Here is a 25,604-nt window from a genome sequence, read left to right on the forward strand (position 1 = left end):
GCCCTAAGCGTAAACATTTGCAGCACTTTCAGCAGTACACAAATGGTGCTTTGCCGTCATAATTTGCTATAAATCCTTGTATTCAAACGCACACCAAAAAGCTTCTTAAGATCAAACTTATCGTAAGGGAAGGCGACAGGCAACTGTGATGTTGAGAAGGAGGAAAACCTAATTTATGAAGATGAGCTGACGATGAAATCGTTCGAGGTGAGCGGCGCCCCTAGTGCAAGATTGCGTCCGCCTGAGCCAATAACTTGCCCCTGCTAACCAGACGATGCTGGTCTTCAGAGCTCGTGCTTGCCAGCTGGGCCTCCCACTGCTCGGTGGTTGGTCCGGTGATGCGTGGGGTCGTAGGTTTTGCCCACACTCACATAACATGTAGTATTGGGCGCCGAGCAGAAGGCGCACTTGTGAGTATAGCTCGTCGGATACATGGCGTGCAGCAGGGTGCCGCGCGGGAATGCGCCGGTCTGTAGTTTCCGAAACATCACCGCCTCTTCTCTGGTCAGCTAGCAATGGGAGGGTGGGTGGGTCCTCCTATCAAGTCGGTAGTAGGTCATGTCGGCGTGTGTTTTCCAGACATTGAACTTATTATTGAAGATGGTTGTCCAACAGGCAAATAACACTTACGAAGGAAAAGCTTCCAGACTTCGACTCCAGATTTTCGGTTTCTTGCATGGCGACAAGGGGCTAAGCTGATTCGACGATGCTGCCTTCGCTTGCTTGACGCTGGAGCTTCTAGACAGCAACACGAAGAAAAAATCAAAGCGCAGTGTTAATTCTAGCCAAGATTCCTTACAGTGGTCCCAAATTTACGTCTATCTCCTTTTGAGTGAAATCAGTTTGAGAATATGTGAAAAATCAGTCTGCCCGAAAGGGCCTGTGAAAGATGAATTGAACCCTTTAAAACAGTTGTTCTTTTTGCCTAATTTGCGGCTGAACGAATCGCAAAGAGTTGAACTGGTGTGCCCAGATCCGCAGCCAGCTACCCAGGGCTGCGGATGTGGGGTGTACAGGAGCTTCGTACGTATAGGAGCTTTACGCTGTTGGGAGGCCGTCTTCGCTACCGACATGTCCAGTGATAGGATTGACTGCAGTTGTTTCATCCAAACAATTCCAGCATACGACATTTTCAGAACATGGGCACAGGGATTTCATAACGCACAGTCAGCTCGTTGACCCGAACGTAGCTCGGTGTAAAAAAAAATACGCATTGCGAAGAACTAAGCACGTTAACTCCTCAGATACAAGTGCGACTGGCATGATCAAACACGTTCCATACGTCTTATTTGGGGTATCTGCCCGCTTAATCTCATTATGCACACCATCAGGTGCAGCGTCAATTTGTGCCTTTCTGCCTTTAGTCAGAAATAGCTGCCCGCGTGAGTAGGTCATACTTGCGCTTGTATATCTTTCACATTGATTTGCCCTGCACAAGCATAGTCACTGCGTGTATTCCTCAGCACGTTTGCGCAGTTGTTGTCTTCACTGACGTTCATTACCGTCGCATTATGATCTGTGGTGCTCATAACATGGAATCTTTTTCATGTTATCGAGCCGCCACTGTGGATATTGTTCATATGCCGCGCCACCTGCTAGCGTGGTCGATCACTACAGTCGCTCTGACAATGACCGCAGTCCAAGGAGACATAGTGTTCTCTCATTCATATGCAAATGAGCCGCCTGCATTTAATGTGCATGATGTTCTTGTTTTACGCTTGACAGCCACATTCTTACAAAAGACCGATGAACGAAAGCCATCCGTAAAAAAGCAACCGATGCACGCGCCGTCGACCTTTATCGTAAGCATGTATCAATCGGTCACACGATATATTCTCGCCAAAGTTGTGTAAACGCCTTTGGGCTCGAGATTGGAATTCGTTTCGCTTCGGTAAATTTCAGGGGGTGGAGGGGTTCAGAATCATTTGTATCTGTTTCTTAAGTTTCTAATATTTTTATTTTGTATTTTAATTTCCGACAAAGCGGGAATAATAATGCGATCCTATTTCAATTCTATTCCTTTTCGCCTTTCGTTGGTGGCCCAAGCTGTGCCCCGTCTTTGTTGAGAGCAGGGGCCTGATTCACAAAGCTGTTTGTTCTTGAGCGTTCTTTGCGACTGGCTGGCCGCTTTCGCTAGTAATATGTCCAGCATCAGGATTGCCTCTAAATTGCTCTTACGAACAATTCTATCGTTCCAGCTTTTCTTTTCAATACGGACCCAGAAACGCGAGGTTCTGACCGGGGAATGATAAGTACGGTTTAGAAGGAGAGCATAATCGGTACTGCATACTACGCCAATAAAATATATCGTTGGGAGGAATTGCGAAAGGTAAGGCTCCAAGAAGCTTTAGTTTGTTACCTAATTCTTTCATTTTTCATTTCTTTCGATCTTCTGCGTTACCTCTCACGAAGCCATGCCCCCGCTGTCAGCGGGATCAGCCATTGGACGGCACGGATGATTCTATATGTATAGGGTGAGAAAAGTAATTTGTTAAATTCTACTGAGTGTGAGTGACCTCTGTGTTTATATGTGGGTCAATTCTGGCGCAGCTAGTTTAACTGTGCTAAGCAAATGCTGTGTTGCTCGTGATGGCATGCGGCGGAGCGTAAGAGGCTCGCATTCACCTGAAGGGAAAGGCCTGTCCTGTTTTCGTTAAATAGACTCTCTCTCTCTCTCTCTCTCTCTCTATATATATATATATATATATATATATATATATATATATATATATATATATATATATATATATATATATATATATATAATCTATCTGTTGAGACTTGTCAGGTGCATACGGATCGCGCACTCAAACTGTGAACAGCCGCACGATGAACCTGAGAAAGGTGCCACAGCTCGCGTTGTGCCGAGTCATGCTGCCTTTCGCAGTCTGATTCGTGAGCAGGCGATGTCATCGGAAGGTCGATGGCTACTCCAATAAAACACAACTGAAAACGCTGTCGTATGCATTGTGCGAACTCGTATTTTACCTATTGTCCCCCTGACGAATATCCAAGCGAGTTCTTAGACGAAAAAATTGAAGGACGTTAACTTACTCGTTTCCTGTTATCTTATGCATAATTTAATCGACCCCGCCCTATGTGATCTTACCATGTCGCTGCTCTCGACCATAGTTAATTATTTATTTCCGGTTGCTGTCGCACCCCCTAGGGGAATAGGATGCGCAGAAGATGAAAACTACACGCTGCAAAGAACAACAAATGAAATGAGAAAACTACTCCGCCTTGCAAACACTCTTTCTTTTTATTTGTGATCGGTTTCTTTCACGTATTTGTGCACATATATATTTTTAATCATGACACCACCAAGTTGGTCAGTGGGCTTGTGCCATTGTTGAAGGAATCGTCATTATCGTCAAAAGAATAAAAACTTCCCGCAGCATACGTCTCGAGATGACTGTCGATGTTAATGCAATTAGATTTCAAGCAATGCAGCGACACGTATTTACCTATTGCTGTATTATGTATTGCTGAGGATGCCTTTATTTATAATCTGTAGGTCATTCCGAGATTTTCATTGCTTCGGCTCTTTGCCACACACATTGTATCCGCGATCGGCCCACTTGGCTTATGACACTCGTTCGCCAAAGTCGGCCATGAGCTTGACTGCATGACGTCGACCTTATGACGACCACGCAGTGACGACGATAGAATGAAGAAGCAAAAATGACGTTGATGGAACGACGAAAACAATACGACAACGTCGGCGTTAACTACACCTCATCTATTTTAAAGCAATAGCTGTTGCTCGTGGCTAGCCTACTTTTCATCGTGTATGTCGCAACTATACCGCATAGATGTTTATTGTGTTTTCTTGGGAAATTGTCAATAATGAAAACTCATCTTGTCACAACCTAAAGCCACTGTGCTGCAATACTGCTATGTTGGCTCACCTTAAGAATCATCGAAAGCTTGTGCGAGCAAATAATTCATAGTTTAATTCAACAGCATCACTAAGGGAGACAGTGTATGTCATACCCTGACATCATAATAACAGAAAAGTAGCAGTTTTTTTTTTTTGAAACAATATCCTATTGCGAATCAGCGACGCCGCTAGGTTATGGAGCAAATTTTGAAATTTCATGTCTTGCACCGGAGCATTTCCCTCCGCTCCAGCTGTTTAGTTTACGCATCTGCTAATGCAGAAAACAAATTTTCCTTTATGTGCATTGTGATCACAATGCTAGGCTCAGATAATATACAAGCCCTACCACTCTTGCACAAAAGCTTGTATTGTTTATTGAGTACGAGCCATCATGGTCATAACTATTTTGCAGCAATTTTCACCCAGTGTCTCACGAAACCAGTGGATAGTGCTGACCCAGCGTTTAACATATAAGTGTGTGAAGGTGCGTTCTTTCATACGCACACCTATTCATCACAGAAGACAAGGATACCTAATAGTTTATTTAGCTATAATCATCTTGTTTCTTTTGCCGATATAGTCAACGCAGTATTGTGAGAAATTATTCGTTCTCGTATTACTTGTGAATATTGTAGTTGAAAAGATGTTTATCTTATCGTCGTCTACGCTAGTGGTGTTTCTGTCGTAATTGAACGCCTCCTCATCTCCAAACAGCACCGGCTTGTTCACTAGCGAGGAAAAAACGTCCTCGCTGCTTTTAGTGACACAGTCTTCAGTAACCTTAGGGTGCGTGGAGTTTCCATTACTTATCAACAATGACGACATATACTTAGCCTCAGTTACAGGGTCCGTGGTATTGTCGGCATAGTTGTTCAGGCTGAAGAACTAGTTGTCTTTAGATAATCGTGCGCTGGTTGGGCTCAGTCTGGACATAGTAACCGTCCCGTTTGCAGCAGAAATATGGTGAATCTTGTCGCTGACATTGGCTGCGTTGGCATTCACATCGGACTCCGCGTTCAGTGCTTTCTCGAGTGATTGGTCAGGCGGCAGGCCCACCCTGAAGCCCCTGCTTGCGGAGAACGCACTCGCTACGAGAAATACTGCAGTCAGTAGACCAACGGCGAGGACCAACGCGCATTTTCGGTCTCTATCCACCCTGTTTTCCAGTTCGATGAGCTGCTTATACAAAGCCGGCACGCGAGGCCACCCTTGGCCAGTTGTCCTTCCACCTTGACCAGATACGTCAAGCGCAGGTGCCTCTTCGTCCACTGGAATTGGTACTGGCTTTTCCTCTGGGATGTCATAGACGTATTTCGCTCTAATGCCGTGGAACTTCGATACGATGTTCTTGATGGAGATTTTGTCGCCGTCAATCGACATCTTCGACCGCAGTCTACCGAACAAGAATTGTAACCTGCCGAACGCGCTGCCCCAGATTGTTGTCTGTTCGCTTTCTTGAGCGGTGCCAAACGAATGATGGACGGGTCCAAGGACAAGTTCTTCGCCACAGCTAGCATTTGAGCCGGTTTTTGTTACCAGCTTGTTCACAGTAGACGTCACAGAGGAAGCATGGCTGCATTCGGTTGTAGGCCCTAGAGGCTCGAAGCCTATTTTGTCCGTCCACGCTGAGCCCACGGCAGGGGACGAGAAGACTTCAACAAGACCGCAGGATTCACGCGTATTCGCGGTCGTAATGGGGCAGCGAGGTGATGAAGAACACAACGCGTCCTGTTCGGCCGCCTCCTCAGTCGGCTCTTCGGTGATGGTAGAGAAGCCTTTTTTTCGGCCGGCCACAATACCACTGGGTCTTGTTCTGCCGCTTCTTTTGCCGCAATGGTCCCAGTCGGCTGGGTCCCACTCCCAGCCACGATTAACGGGGAGTTCTCTCTCCCGATCTGTTCGCTTGCCTCGCGCGATACAGGCTTGACTGGAACGTTTCGAAGAACTACGTCCTCGCGAAGGTTGGTAGCAGCGCTCGTCGTCGTTGCCGTCTTCCAATACGTAGGCAGGCTTATGCTCATACAGGTAGCTGAGGTACGGGTCGTGACGGCCGCTCAGCCAACGAGGCCTACCCCCGAAGTCGTCCCTCCGGTATCCTGCGAGGCTCGACGGCTCGCTATCGTAGTCTACGTGGGTGGAGTAGCCTCTTTTGGACTTCCTCTTGCCTCTAGACATCCGCTTGTGCTTGGACTTGTGCTTGCCTCGCTTGTGGACGGACCCGCTTCTCATGACTGCAGCGTCTCGCTACACTACGCTGCTGCTGCTACTGCAGGTGATCTGGACTGTTGGCACATGCCCACTGCGGGGATTTTGCCTAGCAGAAGCTGGTACGAGAAAGTAATAATAATAATAATAATAATAATAATAATAATAATAATAATAATAATAATAATAATAATAATAATAATAATAATAATAATAATAATAATAATAATAATCCTTTTTACACTACCTGCTGATTCTACATCGTTCAAAAGCACTTTTCTGGTCCGTCTTGTTCAATTTTACGTTTTCCGTAAGATTTCCGGGCTCAAAAGTTTAAGACTATCAGGTAACGAGACTGAAATATTCGACTCCATTCCACCTTGTGAAAGTGAATGTACCGCGAAGCCGGTGCGGGCATTGGACAAGTACTACCACCGCAAATGACCTTACGTGATGTTACGTGAGGTCCCGCGTGCACGCACGTGTGGGGAAGTGCAGCATACATCCTCATTCCTCTAGGCCATCCGCTAAGCGAAGGTGCTTTATTGACCTAAACAATGTTTACAAGAACATTGCGTCAGATAACGCGTAAAGTACGACTTACACACAAGCTGCAGACATGATAGCTTTGGATTGTAATAAAAATATACGAGAAAACATAATCTTGCGGCACGTAAACTGAAAGACAAAGCCCTGTCCCAGCTCCCGTTTGAGGCCCGTCCTTATTCGTCCTCATTCTTGTAGGCTCTTCGCCGGACGTAAAAGCGTTGTTGAACTAAGTGAATTTCTCAAAGTAAAATGTGTCCGAATATTCATAAAGTATGGCCTACACACAACCTACAATCATGATAGCATCGGATTGTACTTCGAATATACTAGATACCATAATTTCGTTACGCGGAAACTTATACACGAACCCCTTTCCTAGGTGCCATTTTTGGGTGAGCACGTCACGAGAAATCCCGACCATATAGAGGTTAGCAGCTTCGCAAACAATACAGGTGTCATATCTGAACCTATGTGGCATCAACCTTCATGAAATATGAGTTATTAGTTAGCAGGGCCGTTAAAGGGGACGTAAAGAAGGAAAAGGTTGAAGGAAGGTTTGACATAAACATAGCTGACCATGTCATGGGCTCTTCTGGCACGGTATACTTTACAGTTGAACAATTTACGCTTTGAAGCAATAATTCAGGGGCTTGAGCTTCACATAAGTCCGTGCAAACGATTCCATTCTCTCTTATGTAGAGAAAACACTTCGTCTAAATTCAATTTTGTTTTTAAGGATTGCACAGATCAATTGAGTGAAACAATTTGGTAGACCCAACTGTCGTTGACATATACGTAATGAGCACCAGTCATGATTTTTAGGATAACGGTTGGATAAATAATGTAACTGTTGCGTGGCCAACTCTTATGTAGAGGTCATATGTCATAGTGTTTATATTTATGATGATTAAGACAGGATGCTTCCAATAGCTATATATAACATTTAAATCAAACTAAAAATCAGTAGCACTTAACCATTGACCTCAGCGCACATGCCCAGTACGCATACCAAGTCGCCCATGTGTCACATAATTTTAGACTGTGCTATCACCAGGATCGGACCACGAAAATGACGAGATATGTTGTACGATCACCGCGATCTGCTCAACAAAGCCAAGTACCCCACAGTCCCGCCCGCCAGCAAAAAAGAAAAGAAAAGAGTGGCAGCGCTTGCAGAATAACGCTTCGCATTAAAAACAATTAGGCTGATTGCATCAACCCTACAACCTCTGCTTCCTCGTTTATGCAAAATGCCGATGCAGACACATGACACAAGGGCAATCAAGGTGCGGAATGAGGAGTCCTTGGCCTGCATTTTGAACGGCTGGCTTTACGTGTTCCAATGAAAACTAATACGCACACCTTCAGAGCACGTTTCCTTAACCGCTGATTACTAGCGTCGAGAAAAATCAGCACTATGTTGCATACGTGACAGCCGGGGGAGGCGAGCTGGTTCAAGAAACGTTATCTACGTGTGGCGGTCATCATCGTGGTTGGCTATCTCTGTACTTTTCTTTGCAGGATTGTGATGGGTCACGAAATGAACAATTGCGTTTTTCATATTTCGTCACCGTCAGTAGAGGTCGGGCGAGATATCCGTGTCTTCTCGCATTACGTTATGCAAATATACCTTCTTATGGTTCACTGAAAGCGTTCGAAACAAGCAAGAAAATAAGGACGTTAAGTAACAAGAAATACCAAAAACACAGGGGATGGCTCTTATAACGCCATCTCTAAAATTACCATGGCGTCTAAACAACAAAGCTTGAAGAACATTGAGGTAATGCGATTGATGTTCAACATCGGCGTAGCAAGGCGACCAGGTGGTAAAACACACAGAAAAACGGAGGGTTTACAGGAAAATCCCATTCCTTAGTGAGACACGTTACCCTGGCTAATTTTTTCCCGTAGTGTGTTCTCGGTCTCTTGATCCAAAGATCACGACTTCGCTTCCTAGTTTGAAAAAAACGTACCTTGCCGTCACCTGCTAGTGCAAGGGCTTAAACAAAGACGACGTCACATGCCAAACTGTACAAGCCTTTCACAAGACACCGATGTGTACCAACCTTTGTGGCTGGTACACATGATTTCTGGTTGCTCAATCACATGAAACATCGAAGAACCCTTGCTCAGGCGGTCTAGCCTCCTCACTGACCGGCATGCTGTCTTCAGCAAGTGAAGCCAAGATGGCTGACATAGAGCCTGCCCAATGCGGAATTACACTCATTCAAGTATCTTTTTTAGTATTTCGTGAGGCAGCTCTTCTCTACATAAAAAAAGTAGAGTTTATTGACAGTGCAGGTCTTCGTCAGGATTCGGCGCATTTTGGAAAAAGATGTCCGAAGCGATTGCCTATTACACCAAAGAGTTCTGACAGCGTCTGGACGAGGCTAATTGGCTATAAATGTGTTCCAGTAATACATCTTTAATAAAAAAAAAACTACTCTTCAGAATCTGCCGTCTCTAGATTCATAAAATATGGCTATCAAACACTCAAACGGTTCCAAAAGGACACCAACAGTCTAGGGTAAGTTGTGGGGACTTTTTTCACTGTTTGTGAACACTTCCTTTATGTTTCCAGACGTGGTACCTCTGGCATGCACCTACTAATACTTAAGTAAGTGCAACTCGACGACGCATGTACGCTAGCAATAATACTTACGGCTGGTGTGTCATCAGGCAGTAACGGAAGCCAACCTAAATGCGTTCGGGGCAGTTCTCCACAACTGTTACAAAAACGGACAGCTTCGAAATTGCCGAATCGCTTCATACGTACGTGAAACGAGTCAAACTTCCCACAGCTTTTACGCTTTATTGCACGAATACTTTCTGCAAGGAAATCATTTTCATTTTCTTTCTACTTCCGCGTACCTTGAGCCTTGAATCGGCGTCGTCATTAACCGCTTCTTCTTGGGTGGAAGAGCGAGAAAAAAAAATAGAAGGCACTTGACTCCAATCAGCTACTGAAGAGTTTCTAGAAACTACTAATGACTCATTTTGAGTGTAACAAGCAACAAGAAGTCATGGAACCCCGCCAGTATCTTCAATTTCAAAATTAATCACCGGATATTTTTTGTGCTTGTGAAGCCACAAGGAGAAGGCTTTGAGCAATCAACTATCGTCAATCTCCCTCATCGTGCGAACAAACTTGAGCCTAGTTAGTCCCTAGAGAGGCTCTGTATGAGCGGTATTTCTGCATGGGTATCTCCACCAGCAATGTTTCCAAAGAGCGGGCAAGTGCAGTAAAATACAAAAAGAAAAGAAGCGAAAAAGAAGGAGGAAAAAGAACGTCTCCACTCCCATTCACGTTAAATACGGCAAAATGCTAGCTTGGCGATTGCGCAATACTATTCTATTACAGAATGAGTGTGTGCCTTATTTTCAGCGAATTGCCCGTGGAAAAGTACGCAGAAAAGGGACAGACGCTAAAGAGGTCCCACAAAAGCGACAGCTATTGGCAAGAGCGGGAAAAAGAGAAGATATGGCTTTGGATCCTTAGTCAACCTGTGATAAGAGAGAAGATTCTCTTTCAAAACCCTAGTTTCATCGTCCGTCGAAGTTGGCGTCGCATCCGTGCTCAAAATTACTCATCCCATCACCGCTAGCTGCTCATCCCATCATTGCAGCAGCAAGCTGGCTCACCGCTTCGCCTGCCCACAAGATTCACCAACCTCTCACGTGACGTCAGAGCCTCTCCGTGCAGCCAGCGATATTCAGAGACACCCAAAACTTTCCCTCTCCCCCAAGGACCTACTTTCTGCCCACTGGCTCCACCTCCGCGGCAGAATTCCATTTCCCTAACACGCCACCCTTTCCTCATTCTATCAGCGAAGAAATTCTTGCCACAGACCAAGAAAACGGAGAAAGGAGCCAAAGAAAGATAAAGCTGATCAGTACACTTTGGTGTCTCGCAAGCCCCTGTACAGCCTGTACATCCCTCATTCTTAAAAATCTTGTGTAACGCAATGCATAGAAGGGAGTGGTGTGCTTAGGAGCGAGGGGCGTAATCTAATGAAAGTGGTGATATTAGCCTAGCTATCGTCTTGGCACGCCACTGCAAGGGCGTGTGATGAAGGTTAAATGAATGAATTAAACCACGTTTATTCCACATTAAAATGCGCCGAAGACGCTGCGGTGGAAAGGGAGGGGTCTTGTTGCGAAAAGGGAAGGGTGAGGCTGCGTCCGTTTTATTAACGAACGACCTGGAGGCAGCTAAGTGGGGGCCGCATGACGCTTGTGGCTGTCACCGACCCGTAGTGCCACCGGGTCCTGGAGGAACAACAGCAGTGGTCGCCAGAGCTCGGTGACATGGTCCGGACACGTGGTATCCGGGCAAGCCCAAGTCCGGAGAGAAGAAGGCCAGGCTCCCCGCTGTATGGTGGCCAGGGCACGAAGCCTCGGTGGCATGTAGAGGGGGCACTCCTAACACAGGTGGTTGAGATCAGCACGACATTTGCACGTGGAACAAAACCCACTTACGGGTGGGGGTGTGCCACCCCTGTGGAAAGGTTTAGCAAACGGTTCAGATACAAAAATCCGAGGACACCTAAGCACTTATGAGTTGCGAATGCGAAAGCATTATTGTCCAATTGATGTCTACCAACTAATGTCAAACATTAGTTGGTAGGGAGAAAAAAGGAGTGCATTCCTCACGCTCACAACGTGCTAAGATGTATAATTCTGCCGTACAGATACTGGTAGATGTGTATTTTTATGTTACTACATTTAAAATTATGCCTGAGCATGCTGGCAAACGTTATTGATGAGCACATAATCAATACTCAAGCAAAGATAATACATTCGTCAGGAACTTCGAGCTTTGAATTTCTAATTAACCCTCTATTTACATTAACAGAGCAAAAGCACTGAACCTCTAAGCGGACACCAGCCGGTAAAGCTTTGTTTCAGAGGTAGGGCAAACGCTGACTTCACCTCTGCTGGTAAGAAGCTGCTGCAGCTGCTGGAGCTCCCACTTCCGAAATTTTTTTTAAAGCTCCTTGATTAAATCACACACATGTACCCAAGCACAAACCCATAATGCACGTCCTCCCTCCCTCCTCTCTCTCTCTCTCTTTCTCTCTATCTATCTATCTATCTATCTATCTATCTATCTATCTATCTATCTATCTATCTATCTATCTATCTATCTATCTATCTATCTATCTATCTCGCGCGCGCGCTCTTTCTCTAGCTCACGCACACGCATGAATGCGCATAAGCCTATATACGCACGAAAATTCTCCCAAGTCCAGAAGTCGTTTTCAACGTTCCAACTTTTAACTAATTGATATCAACAATAACCATGTCGTCTAGGTTCTACTTCATACAAGAAAGGGTGTTCTATCCTATCACTGACGCTAATTATACGTTCTGCGGCACGAGGTCGCGGGATCGAATCCTGGCCACGGCGGCCGCATTTCGATGGGGGCGAAATCCAAGAACACCTGTGTACTTAAACTTAGGTGCAAGTTAAAAAATCCCAGGTAGTCCGAATTTCCAGAGTCCGCCACTACGGCATGCCTCAATCAAATCGTGGTTTTGGCCCGTAAAACCCAATAATTTAATGCTATGTTCAGCGTTACACGCACCGTGATGCAGCAAAATGCACCATCGATCCGAGGGAGAAAAGGCAACATCGGGATGTTTTTCATCACAAGATAACGCTAACTTAGTTACAGATAAGACGATAATATATCAGAAAAATAAAATAAAAGAAACAGATTTCTTGGGGAAAGAAACCCACGCGCTCGTTACGGCGCATAAGTTTCAATGCCGATAGCAGCCAGCCATGCAGAATTCCTAACCCGCATAGCTTGCTGACGACCACTCAGCCATTGATCTAGCTTATCTGGCTTTTTCGGGCTAACCAAACTTGTACGCAACCTAGCAATCAAGGCCCCGTTAAGCAACTCGTTAGCGCTGCAATGCGGATATTTTTTTTTTTTGCATTTCTCTGTTTCACAGAGAGCCTTCCGCTTAAAGGGGTGCAGTGCAGATGCCTCAATGATGTTATCCATATCAGCTCTAACATTAGGGTAACTGATAAATTATGATGGAATACGGAATCAGCGCTAGGTTAGAACGTTACAGGGATGTCTTTTTCTTTTTCTTTTTTCTTCCCGCGAAATAAAACAACGGCAACAACTCCCTACGACTCCATGACGCATAGTATGCAAGAGAGCTGTTGTGATGAAGAATACAGGATATGCCAGCTAAGTTTAGCCAAGGTTTAAGAATATGCGTATACCACGTAGCTTGATAGAACCGAAGTAATGTTGTTTACCGTCGCTTGCAGATACTCAAATCGTTATTTTTATTCTGCCTAAATACATAGTCTTAATTATTTAATCAACTTCTCAAATATTATAAATGGATGAAAAGTGTCAATGAGAAAATTGTAGAGCGACATGAAAAACTCTCGATGCACCTTGCCGTTGCTCAGTACGTGCTACATAAAAGTATTTTTCCGAGCATGAAAGCACCCCGCGAATGCACGCAAAGCGCCTGGAGCGGCCAGTCGCGCGACAATTTTGCATGCATTTGTGGGCTTTTTTCACGCTCGGGAAGTGAGTGAGTGAAAAACTTTATTAGCTCTAGATTCGCCGGTCGTGAAAACTTCTCTTGTGGCACGTATTGAGCAACAGAAAGCTGTACCGGTAGTTCTTTCGTGTTTCGCTGCAATTTTCTCCTTGACTATTTTCATCTTGTTATATGATTTGAGAAGTTGACTAATTAATTAAGACTAATTATCTAATCAGGTGGAATGAAAACAAATAATACGAGTATCTCCGAGCGACAGCAAACAAAATTAACTTGGTTCGGTCCAGCTACGTGGCATTCGCATATTTTTTAAACTTTGCTAAAGTGATCTGGGTCCTCGCAATGTAAACGTCAGCGCCAATGAAAATTGTCAAGCCATTGATTCCTTTACTATATCTACAACAACGCTGTTGTGCTACTGTAAGTGCTCGAAAAGGTTGTATGCACGTTTTCACGATCTCCTGGAAAAAGTACATTATTCAATGGATCCACATTTAAATAAAATGTTTCTGGCTGTTTAGACGCGTTATATGAAGCGCTTACAAAGCTTTCCCGCTTCCCTGGTAGAACAGGTGGCATCAATTTTATGTTTGATAAGAGCGCGGGCTACGTTACCGGTTTTTGGGAAATAAATGCTCAATTATAGTTGTTTTTTCTCTCTACTGTCATGCGTAAAACGAGATTCGTAGTAAATTTCGTTTGTGTGCCCGGCAGTCTGAGCAATATTTTATTTTTATGTTTGGCGAACATAGGAAGCAGGTTATGGATCACGTGTAGACGAAGTGAAATTTGTGGGGGCTCATTACAGGCCTTGCCGTAAATTACGTATTCAAGTACTCCGAAGTGTTCCGAGTGTGTATTACAAATGGCGCTTGATTGGACCTCTTGATGGGTTTGAATCCCGACCGCGGCGGTGGCATTTCAAAGGGGGGAAGGGGGAAGGGACGCAAAGAATGCTCATACGCTATGCATTAGGTACACATGACAGAACCCCAGGTGCCCAAAATTAATTAGGAGCCCCTCCCCCCTTCGGCGTGCCTCATAACCAGATCGCGGTTCTGGCACGTAAGACCTAAAAAATGTTGATGTCTTTTGTGTGCCGGCTGTCCTGGGAGAACTGTAACCGCCACCGAGATCAAACTTGGTGAATGTTGGGGGAACTGTATGGCCAATGTACATGTGAAGATAAATGTAGTGCGTGTGCGGAATAAGTGCATGCTTTGTGAAAAAAATGGCTTCAATTAGTACGTAATATCCGACAGTTACGTGCTGTGTGTGGGTGTGAGGGGGGGGGGGGACCTTACATCGCACCATTTCACGTTTCACGAAAATAGGGTCATGTAACATGTAATGTGTGGTGAAACTGTAACATTTCTGACTTAGTTGTGAGATTCGCTAGAGTTACTGAACCCTCGGTTTATCCCTCTTTTCATGCGTTAGGCGAGTCGTGTGCGGTGTCCCTTTGTGAACGAAGTAATGCACCTTGTTTATGTTTCCTAAAACAAGGGGCCGGTTTCTTGGGTGAACTGTAAGCCAAATTGAAAGTGTGTACGTTAAGCACATGTACAACAAATTACTGAAGCGCCTACGAGTGTTGTATGTGTGTTTCCCGAACGCCGTGAAACTTTACAGGACTACAGGAAACAAGATATAATAGCCACGACATCACATTGGACATATATGGTGGAACTTTAAAGCTAATGTGCATGCGAAGTTAGAAGTATGTGAATAAAGTAAGGTGTTAGTTTAAATTTATTCAGACGAGTTTGGGGAGAGGGTTCCAGAAAGCGTTATATGCAGGCAGCGTCATAAAGTGTGTGGGTCAATTGGAGTTCCTAATGCAAATTCTTGACAGAAACAGCTTTGCGGCAATCGGACTCTGATTTCGCAGAGACGCCGCGAGCGCTTTATTTTATTCGGGGGGAGGGGGGGAGGGAATCGTATTTTACGATTTAGAGGGGTGAATCCGTGCATGTACAGTGTAACTGAAACAAGCAACCACGTATAAGTTAGTGCATTTTCAGATTATAGTCGCCCCTTAGAAACTGGTGGGCACGAACGATTCATTACATTAATGTAGGGCAAAGTTGACAGAGATTACAAGAAGTCACAGAGATTCTTACACACTTTAGTAAATTATATGCTAAGAAAAAATGTCGACGAAAATGGCGAAGAAAGTTAACACCGTCAGCAATCAGGTTTATTCAACGTCTCAAATCGAGGCCGCGTTCGTGGAGGAATTTCTAGATAGCCTTTGGTACTCGCCGACAACAAGCATCCAGCCTAGGTTTCGTTAAAACTTTCTTGGGGCTGCAGTGGACCAGCTGCAACGCTATAAAGAACGCACACTCAGCCTCTATAAAACAATGCTCCTTCAACAAGGCCCATATTTCCGACCCTGGAGCAGTAATTAGCAACTGCCTCCTTATGAAAGAGTGTCGAACAGCTTAATGAAACTTTGAAACACTAACTGTATTTATGCCAAGTATAGTCAGAGGGAACTGGATAATGAGAAAAAAAATTAAGCGGAACCTCTCTGAACGAGAACTCTCCAACATATGCGTAGCATGGTGTGGCGGTTGGCGGGGTGCGGAATGTGTTATGCATAGTAACGATGTCATGGGGGGGTTATGCTGATGTAGTGTGCGTTATTTATTCGTATATTCGTGAGAAGTACGAGCAGAGAGATCCACATGTTTGCATTGCCGAACATGTTATTCCGCACCACGCCCACCACCATGTAATGCTACGCATTTCTTCGACGATGCACGTTCAGGGGCGTTCCTGAGGGCAGTAAAGCTTTTGATCTGCAGTAGTAATTGAAAATTCATATTTACTATATAAGTTGAGAGGTAACTATAATTAAGGTATAGTACAGAAAAAAAATGGTGAGGATTAGATTATTTTTTACCCTTTTTTGTATACGCAACGTCCTTTCTGGGTAACAAAGTAATGCATGTTGTGAAATACGAACTACGTATACATGAAAACATTTTAGCATACTCAGGCTCCCCTGTCTAAGTAGTTTATATTTATGTTAGTTGAGATGCATAGCTTAATAGAACGTTTTATATGCAGTCTTATGGGCCAAGACTTACGTCATTATTTTTTTTCTCCTTGGCAGTTCATTATTTTACTATATAAACATATTTGATTCGGATAATCTTGGTGTATCTTGTTTAACTTTTACTCTTTTACATAAAACAGTCACATTTCTAGCTTTTCCTCATTCACAAGGACAGCGTCCAAGCACCTACCTGCGTGACGTGACTCCCGCGAGTCGTTTGACCTTCAAATTTGAAGTCTGCTTACACCGTTTTTTTTTTAGATTCAGTTCTTGTGTAAATCAATATTCAGGCAGCAAATGAGAAGGCGGTTGCTGTGTTAAAGGCTTTGTGCTTTTAAGGTTCAATGACTCAGTTTGAAAGTCCCAGTTGAAAGTTCAACAAGACGCTAAGGCCAAAGCTGCTTCTTCAACCGATGACATTAGCGAAATGACTCAGTGTCACCTTCAATATTTGTGGATTCATTTTCCTTTGTGTTATTGCAGTACTACTATATAGGCTGCTTCGCGCCTGCAAATACAGCGAATTACTATGTAAACTACGTGGTGTTGTCGCTGCGACGTCGCTGTTGGCAATGACGTTGTCGATGCTTCGACGTTGTTTTCAATCAACAACCTTATTCTCGGCGACTCCTCTATAGCGGGTATTTGCCATGTTTGAGCCTTATCACAATCATTGTCATGCACGGCGTCTTCGTGCCACTGACGCTGTTTTCACGACGACGTCATCGGATAATTCCGCGCAAGCTGACCGCCATCTTGTCAAGAACATTTTTTATCCGATTCCCACATAACCTCGTCCACTACAGTGCTGCTCCTTCTGACCTGCGAAATACATGCACGGAAGCCATTGTTCTCTGAGTGTGAAGCCCGTAGCGTTGCACAAATTGCCCAAGACTGTTGCGTTTGAGTCACTCGAGGCCTTAACGGCTTTCTGAAGTTTTTGAGGGCCTGTGAATTGTGCGACCGCCTTTGACTGTTGTTGCACGTAATATCGCGGTAGTGCGTGAATTTTTCTCGTTTTGTTTCTCTTCTTTCTCCTTTTATTCCCTTTACCCTTTTCCCAGCACAGGGTAGCCAGCCGGTATTTAGACTGGCTAACCTCCCTGTTCTTCCTTCCCTATTTTCTCTCTCTCTCTCTCTCTCTCTCTCTCTCTTGTAAGCTCTGTAACATGCGAGGCAATAAATAAAAACAAATATCTCAGTGGTTAGAGCACTCGACTCTGTCTGTAATGCTCGTTGCCTCATTGGCATTGGTTGGAATTCCAATGAATCCGCTTGTGGAGAAGCTTTGCTTTTCTTCACATCGGGCCAATGGCAAAGCCGAGGTAGACGAGGTGTCCCGATGATGAAATAAATCATCGTTGTGTCGTCAACGACGGCAATTAACGGTCTGTTTGGATCGCACCGCTGGTACGATCTGTTGGGAACTCGGCGCTGACGCCCGTGGTTGTACCTGGGTCGCAAGCCCCAAGGGTAGCGTTGGCCTGGCGGCCTGGGGTACAACTGGAAGCATCCGAAGGTCCCGGCAAAGCATGAGTCGACTGGTAACAACGAAACAACTTGTTTATTTTAACATCGCAAAGAGTTGGCGGTCAGGTTTGACCGAAGTAGAGAGACGGGAGAGCACTTCACTCAACAGAAGAAATCGGAGCCCTCCTTCTTGGCGTCCGGGGGCAGCTGTTTTTATACTCTCGCAGTTGAGGGCAAGAAGGAACCCCTCAAAAGACGAGCACGTGAATGTACAATGGGCTAATGGTGACGCACACTGTCGTAGCGCTGCCGTAGCACCATGTCGAGCACGATCTCGTAGCACCCTGTCGAGCACGATCTCGTAGCACCCTGTTGTAGCGCTGCCGGTCGGGCACAATGACTGTAATGAGAGGATGATCCCTGCTTTGGCATCGCCTGTTTCGGGCACAATGACTGGAATGAGAGGATGATCCCTGCTTTGGCATCGCCTGTTTCGGGCACAATGACTGGAATGAGAGGATGATCCCTGCTTTGGCATCGCCTGTTTCGGGCACAATGACTGGAATGAGAGGGTGATCCTTTGCGGTCGCATCGCCGCAGTCGCGCCTGGAAACACCTGCCGATGAGTGTTGCGGCGACGACGATCGGGCCAAAATGTCTGCCGCCCCGCCGCAGTCGCGCCGGCAAAACCACGTGTCGCAGGCGAAACGCAACAGGTCGTAGTCGTTGTAACAGAATGGACAGATGGTACGGACGGACAAGGCAAACACAGTTTCGCGCACCCAACTGTTGTCGCCGTAAAAACCTGAGCTCAGCAGACAACGTACTGCGTTGAACAGGTATATTTATTTATTTGTTTTCAATACTGTCAGTCTCTTTATCGAGACCATAGCAGGTGGGCATATTGTTACAATGTAAGCGTTGATACAACATTTTTCATAGAACATGGGTATACAAAGTACAATAAACTAGATACGCTACGTGTAGCTACACAGTACAGTCTGGAAGAACACAAAATGCAAAAAAAAAGAAAGACATCGTTTCATGCATATACTTAGTGAAGTCAACTATAACAATAAAACAGATGTTATAAATACAATAAATTGTCATTCAATACAATCTCGTGAAATATAAATGCAACACAACCATTTACAACCTAACAGTGTATAACTTAATACAATCTAACATAACATAACATAAGAGATAGATCTAAACAATGTAAGAAACAAATTTGCATAAGACTAAAATATTTCTAGTAGTTATTCCTTACTCTTTTCTATCATGTTACTAAAAATTGAAGGCGAGTCTATATCAGCTATTGTTGAGTCGAGGTGGTTTCACTCCCTAACAGCAGTAGGGAAAAAAAGAGTATCTAAATGTGTCCGTTTTACAATGGTACTCTTTAACATTTTATTATGCTTATGGCGTGAAATACGGGACGTAGAGAAAGTAATGTATTTTGAAGAATTTATGTTAAAGCGGTTGTGCAACAGGTAAGTGTATGAATTTTAGCCGAGCTTGCTTCGCTCTGCTTACCAGTGTGTCCATTCCGGATGAAGCCAGGAGTTCTGTGGGCGAGTCAGTGTTTTTGTACTTGTTGTGAATGAACCGTATTGCTTTCCTTTGAACTTTTTCCGCTTCGGCTATGTTTGTCTTTGTGTCAGGAAACCAAACCATGTTTTCGTGTTCTAGTACTGGCCGCACAAAGGTTTTATAGCATAGCAGTTTGATATGACTGGGAGCAGATTTCAGGGACCTTTTAAGGAAGAAAAGCTTACGGGTGGCTGCTGAAGTGATGTTGGCAATGTGCGTGTTCCCCTTCAAGTCAGATGCTAGAGTCAGTCCTAGATACTTGTGTTGCTGAGCATTAGTTAGGGGTGTACCATTGAGAAGGTAGGGGAATCCTGACTTAACCTTCTTTGTTGTTACTACCATTGTCACTGATATCTTGATGTTAATAGACATTTGCCATTGTTCACACCAGGCATTTATCTCGTTAAGGCATCTGTTCAAAGTAAGGTGATCTTCATAACTTCTGATTTCTTTATATATAATGCAATCATCTGCAAAAAGCTTTATGCTGCATGCTATGTTATTGACGATATGATTGATGTAAATTAAAAATAGTAAGGGCCCCAAGACCGAACCCTGGGGAACACCAGATGGGACAGGAACTGTTCAGATGATGCTTCATCATGGAAAGCGAACTGTGAACGTTGTGATAAAAAATCCCTAGTCCAGGCTGTAATGCTTCCATTTCCAATAATTGACTCCAATTTTGCAATTAGCTTGTTGTGACACACACAGTCGAATGCTTTGCTAAAATCTAGAAATATTATATCTGTTTGACCGCGGTTGTCAATAGTTTGTGCTAGGTCATGTATAACTTCAGTCAACTGTTGACATCCCGTGCCCAAATCCATGCTGATTGGCTGTTGGTATGGCATTCTCTTCAAAATATGTTGTTAGGTGTTTTAAAATGATATGCTCTAGTATCTTGCATGATGTACTAGTTAGTGATATCGGTCTGTAGTTGGAAGGAGAGTTTGTGTCACCTGATTTATGGACTGGTATTATCTTTGTTTTTTTCCAATCATCTGGCACAGGTCCGGTTGAAAGTGATATGCGATAGATAATGCCAAGATACCTGCTGCACCATTCTGCGTATCGCTTTAAGAATTTGTTCGGGACGTCGTCAGGGCCACTAGATTTTTTTCGTGTCTAATCTGAGTAGGAGGTTAAAGATTCCTGAGTCAGTTATGTTTAGTGAGTCGATGGTGAAACCTGTAGGAATTATTGGGGGGACAGACCCGTTATCTGCAGTAAATACCGATTGGAAGTACTTGTTGTATGCATTAGCTTGAGAAACTTTTTCATAGTGGGGTCATTCTGGCGTGATTACTTTGTATATGATTACTTTGTAGATGTATATAATGCATATCCTAGAGATGTAGAGCTGAATTCATCAAGCGTTTTGTTCGTAAGTGTCCTTATTCACCGGCTGGTCGTCATCGCTACAAATGATCATGTCAAGCATCAATATTGGCACGCATTTGCTCTAACTAACAATTCTATAGCAAGGGCTTCTTGTGGATACAGACCATGGTGTTTTAGTGTAACGAAATGAATTCCAACTAAAAGCAAATACGGTCGCTAGTGGCACATTAAGTCGCATTAAGAGATTAGGAAACTTGCACGTTAGAATAGAGCCGGTCGACGAAAAACAAGCGCAAATTAGAGGTTGCTGGGACAAACCATCATCTTGCCAGAGAGCATGAATGCGGCGACGTTGATAGCGGTGAGAAAGCTCAGTGGTCCATCAAGGGATTAATTACATTGGCCAAAGTATCTCAAAGTTGATGCCGGCATAAAATCCTAGCTGGCACGTAAGCATCTCAGTGTTTCCTTTAACCGATATTGGGGCACAGCTGTGAGCCTAACCATGCAACCCTATGCCCAAACCTCCACTGTCGTTTGTCTGAAAAAAAAATGGAAAAAAGAGAGAATGTACTGGGACTTTTACAAAGGCCACGTGAAAGCGGTGCCGTGTCAATGTAGGTCGAAGTGTGTGTTAGGGGCAGAAAGCGTTTGACTGTCGGCTCTCGACTAAACTCTCGTTAGATTACATTCACAGTGAGATACAACCACACTTGGCCCTTTGTATAGAACTGAGGTGTTAGAATTCCGCGAGATTCTCATGGCCATCTTTTTTCCCCCACAGACATGGGAATATATCCCTCCTTCGTCTTATCCACGTGTCCGACTAGTTTTGCAATCGCGAGAGCGTGCAAATGCCGAGCTCTTGGGCAATCCATACGAATGCCCAAGAGCCCAGACTACACATGGAGCGTCAGAGATACACACCTATTAATACAGCTATACCGTGCAACTACGTGTCACATTTTGGAAGCCCGCTGATGGATAGCAAACGCATATTTGGGTCGAGGCATCTAACAGTGATATTCAGCCGAAAGACAAATGGGTCCGTGCCAGTCTGCGAGAAAGAAAAGAACCTTCTGGGAATGATCGCCGAATCAATATTCGCTTATTAGAACTTCTTCGGGCTCTTCGCTTTGTATGTTTTTGTCTTCGTTGCCAGATGGCGCCTGAGCGCACCTGATCGCACATCTGTAAGGCAAGAAGGATAGCAAAAACAATTGGCGAAAGAAAATCATACACAGCTGGAAAAGAAAACGGTAAACGATTATGTTTCGTCTCTCTGCGTCTGCTTCTTTGCGGTGGTCTCCTTTAGTATGCTGCCCTTTTCTTTAGCTGTTACTGTTGTTCTTAGTACCGAGCGACTCGAAGTACAATTCAAGCAGCCAGGTTGTCCTGACGCCTTTTCTGACGAAGCACATGCCAGTTTTTATTAGTTGCCGACATATCGTTGACCAAGTTTCTGCTTCTTAATATAAGAATTGAGGGAAGCGGGAGAGATAGACAGAGAGCGAGAAAGCAAGGAGATGAAAGGCAAGGAGCTCAACAAGACGAGCATCCGTTTCGGTGCCACAAACTGGGGGTGAGGAAAACACGAAAATAGATATGCGCGCACCGCACACGACAGAAGATAGCATCTTCAAACCGCCAGCTTCTTGGCGATTCACCCGTATTGCGTGTGAGTCAGTACTTAAAATACTACACAAGACAGAAGATGACGATGTAGAGTATAAACGGTCACTTCAATAACGGCGATAATGTGTGAATAGCTATTTCGGTTGGCATATGGCCACTGTCCCAATATTTCTTACTCAGGAAGTTGTCTGGAGGCCAGCCGATTCAAACGGATAGACAGATGGCTGAAACTTTTTGGGACCGTGTCGTCCAACAAATATTTAATTTTTCATTGACGTTGCCTTTTCTCATTGACTAGCACGAAGCCACAATCCCGTGTGCCACCGAGATCAGACCATTCGGCGAAAGGGGTGATAAGAAATCAATCTGACATGTGCTTAAGAATCCTTGAAAAATACTGCTCTGGCTGTTTGCTGTTACCGATAGCTAGGTATGGTAAAAACGTCGAGGTATATTATTATGCATATTGTTTGCATTAGACACTAATCTCCCAGGCTAGTCCAAAACATTCTTTATCTCACTGTCGACAATTATATAAGATAAAGAAACCAGCGGCCATTGCAAAACACTCTCCTGGTAGTACTCCGAAAGTACAGTACCATGTTCAGTTGAGGATAAAGGCTGCATCATTTCCTTGGCATCGATCATCGAGACGTATCTGAAGCAATTGCAAAGCTGCCATACATGGTTACTATTAGAAATCAACTTTACAGTGAGAGAACTTGTTCTTGCTCTTCGCATTATTTCAGCATTATGAATTCCTAATTTCGACAATCCGGTATAATGGACCCTCAACAAACCATTCTATAAGTGTTCCTAGACAACCGCTGTTCGTAAAGACGTCGCTGGCCCACCACGACCCCGACTGACCGACAGTAATTCCTCATGGTCAACCGAAATGTTCGTGGCAACCGTTCATAACTGTTGTAGAAGTGCTCGTAAGATCAAATATCAGCCAGTATTACCGAGGCTGGCCGACCAATGGCAAACAGTATTTGTCAACAAAAAGATTTGTGAATTCGACCCAAATTCACAAAGTTTTTCCTTTCGTAAATGTTGTTTGGGGTAGTCCGGCCAACATGGTTTATAATATGTCCACTATACCGATTTGCAGGCACCTTCTCTACGGCCAGTTTTAGCATAAAAAAGTGTTTCGTGATTACAGGTCTAGAAGCAAGTTCTCTTGGCCATTGGCCGGCCACCTTGGGTATTAATATATCCTGCGTCACCACTGACTGGAATTCGTTCTTATGCTCCAGCGTAAAATTAGATTCCAGCCGATCTTAATAGAAGAAATATTATTTCCGCCAATGGGAATGTTCTGAATCGCAAGAACGGTGACCAAACTTTTTTTTTCTCCTCAGCTCCAGTATCCGCAAGCACGTCAGATCGGGGCTCATATTCACAGAGCAGTTCTTAAGCCAGAACTGTGCGCAAGACACAACACCAGGTTATCATAATGTTGGGCAAATTGTTAGCGAAGACGAACAGCCCAAAAGAAAAAGAACACGCGAGCAAAATGCTCTGCGAATTTGGCAGCGGATTCGTACGACACAGGCAACGTCTGCGGTTCTCGCTCAGCCATGCGCAACCATGTGGCTTTTCTTTACGTGTAGAGGTCCGTATTAAAAAAACCTTTCGTTCGTAAGTTGTCTTTGCCATTGGTCATCCGCCTTTGTTAATTATATGTCCACAATCAGAATTCGCTAGAAATCTTTATTAAGAAGAAGTTCGAGGATAACATGCTTTTTTGTGAATAGGACACCTGATGTTTAAAAGATGTTGGTGCCTTTATTTGGCGCCGGCTGCTCTTTCTCTCATAGAACTATGTATCTAATAAATGTCACAGAGACAGAAAAATCACATAAAATCACACTGAAACATGGTCAACAGAAATAAGCACGTCAAACATACCTACTCTTGAACTCAAATCATGCAAATAACTGAAAGGCACATGTTTTTTTTTTTCGAGATAGTGCCGTGCCAAGCGTGCTGTAGTCACTCGTGCACGAAAGCCAGCTAATAGGTGCTCTCATCTGTAACCGTGTTGCCAACAAAGCAGCGTCCACTCTGCTTTCTTCGTAGTGTTCCTGCATATGCTCCCGCAGGGAGCAGAGTTGCGCATAGCTTTTCCGGCGCCGCTCGCACCGCTATTCCCCGAGCGGCATCACGCGGTGCAAAATGACGTCAAATGTTCCACTGCGCCGCTGTGAAGCCAACTTTACAGGCACGACGTGGACGCGTCGTTTCCGTCAGTGACATCGACATTGCAATCAGCGGGCCGTCGATTGTACACTGCATTCATCGGCTCCGGGTTGCAGTTGCGGTATTCGACGATATCAAGTTAAAGACCTTGATGAACTGATACTAAACACGTCATATTGACACTTGTATTCCAGTATGATGGGGTGCAGCGCACCAAACTGCACAAAGCGCACGGCTGGTGGTAAAATTTTTTACGCCGTGCCACGCGGACGGGCAGACGTGCGCCGGCGACCGGTATGGCTACTGCGTATGGGACTAGGAAACGATCTAGGAAATGCGAGGTGCGTCCGCCTCGTTTACAGAGGTGAGTTCGGCCTGCTTACACTAAAGCAGCATTTATCTCGAGTAACACCCCTGTAAACGCTGAGATGCGTACGCCAGGCACGAAAGGTTGTCCACTTGTACGATTTTTGGTGCATATGTGCAGCGCGACACAGACGCTGCGCAAAGAATGAACGACAAGTACGTGTCGCGCTACAGATATACGCCAAGCACGTTACCTTAACAACTCGCCCAATTCGCTGTGTTGCTTGTACGATTGTTCTGACTATGCGAGTCTCGAACAGTGTGTTCCAAACAGAGTAAATACTAGCAGATACAACTTGCGCGCTGCACCGTAGTTTTTCTCTCCTCTATTTCTTTTATCCTTTTTTTTTTGTCGGTGTTCTGATTTTTCATGTAACGTTGATTGATGCGCTAGAGTTCATTGTTTTGTAGTACGCGAAAACAGCGTGCGCTCCCGCTTATGAGACAGCTGCGATAGCTTCAGCGTTTACCGCCCGCAATACCTTGCTTGTTCGATCGGCCTTAGTCCACGTGAGGAATGTAAAATTCTCCCTGTATGTTTATTAAGGGCTGTGTCATAGTGAATTGGCCTGGGTAATATGAAGAGATAAAGAAAAATGTGTTGTCGTATTACAGTCTACAATGTGAGAATAATTACTTTGCAAGTTGGCCATCTTGATGCGTTGGTACAATAGAAATAACCTGTTGTTGCTCTTAATAAATTGTTGCCTTTCCAGTTGCTCTGAATTCTGACTCCCAGGGCTGCAA

This window comes from Dermacentor variabilis, chromosome 5 (assembly GCF_050947875.1).
Source record: "Dermacentor variabilis isolate Ectoservices chromosome 5, ASM5094787v1, whole genome shotgun sequence".
NCBI classification, from domain to species: domain Eukaryota; kingdom Metazoa; phylum Arthropoda; class Arachnida; order Ixodida; family Ixodidae; genus Dermacentor; species Dermacentor variabilis.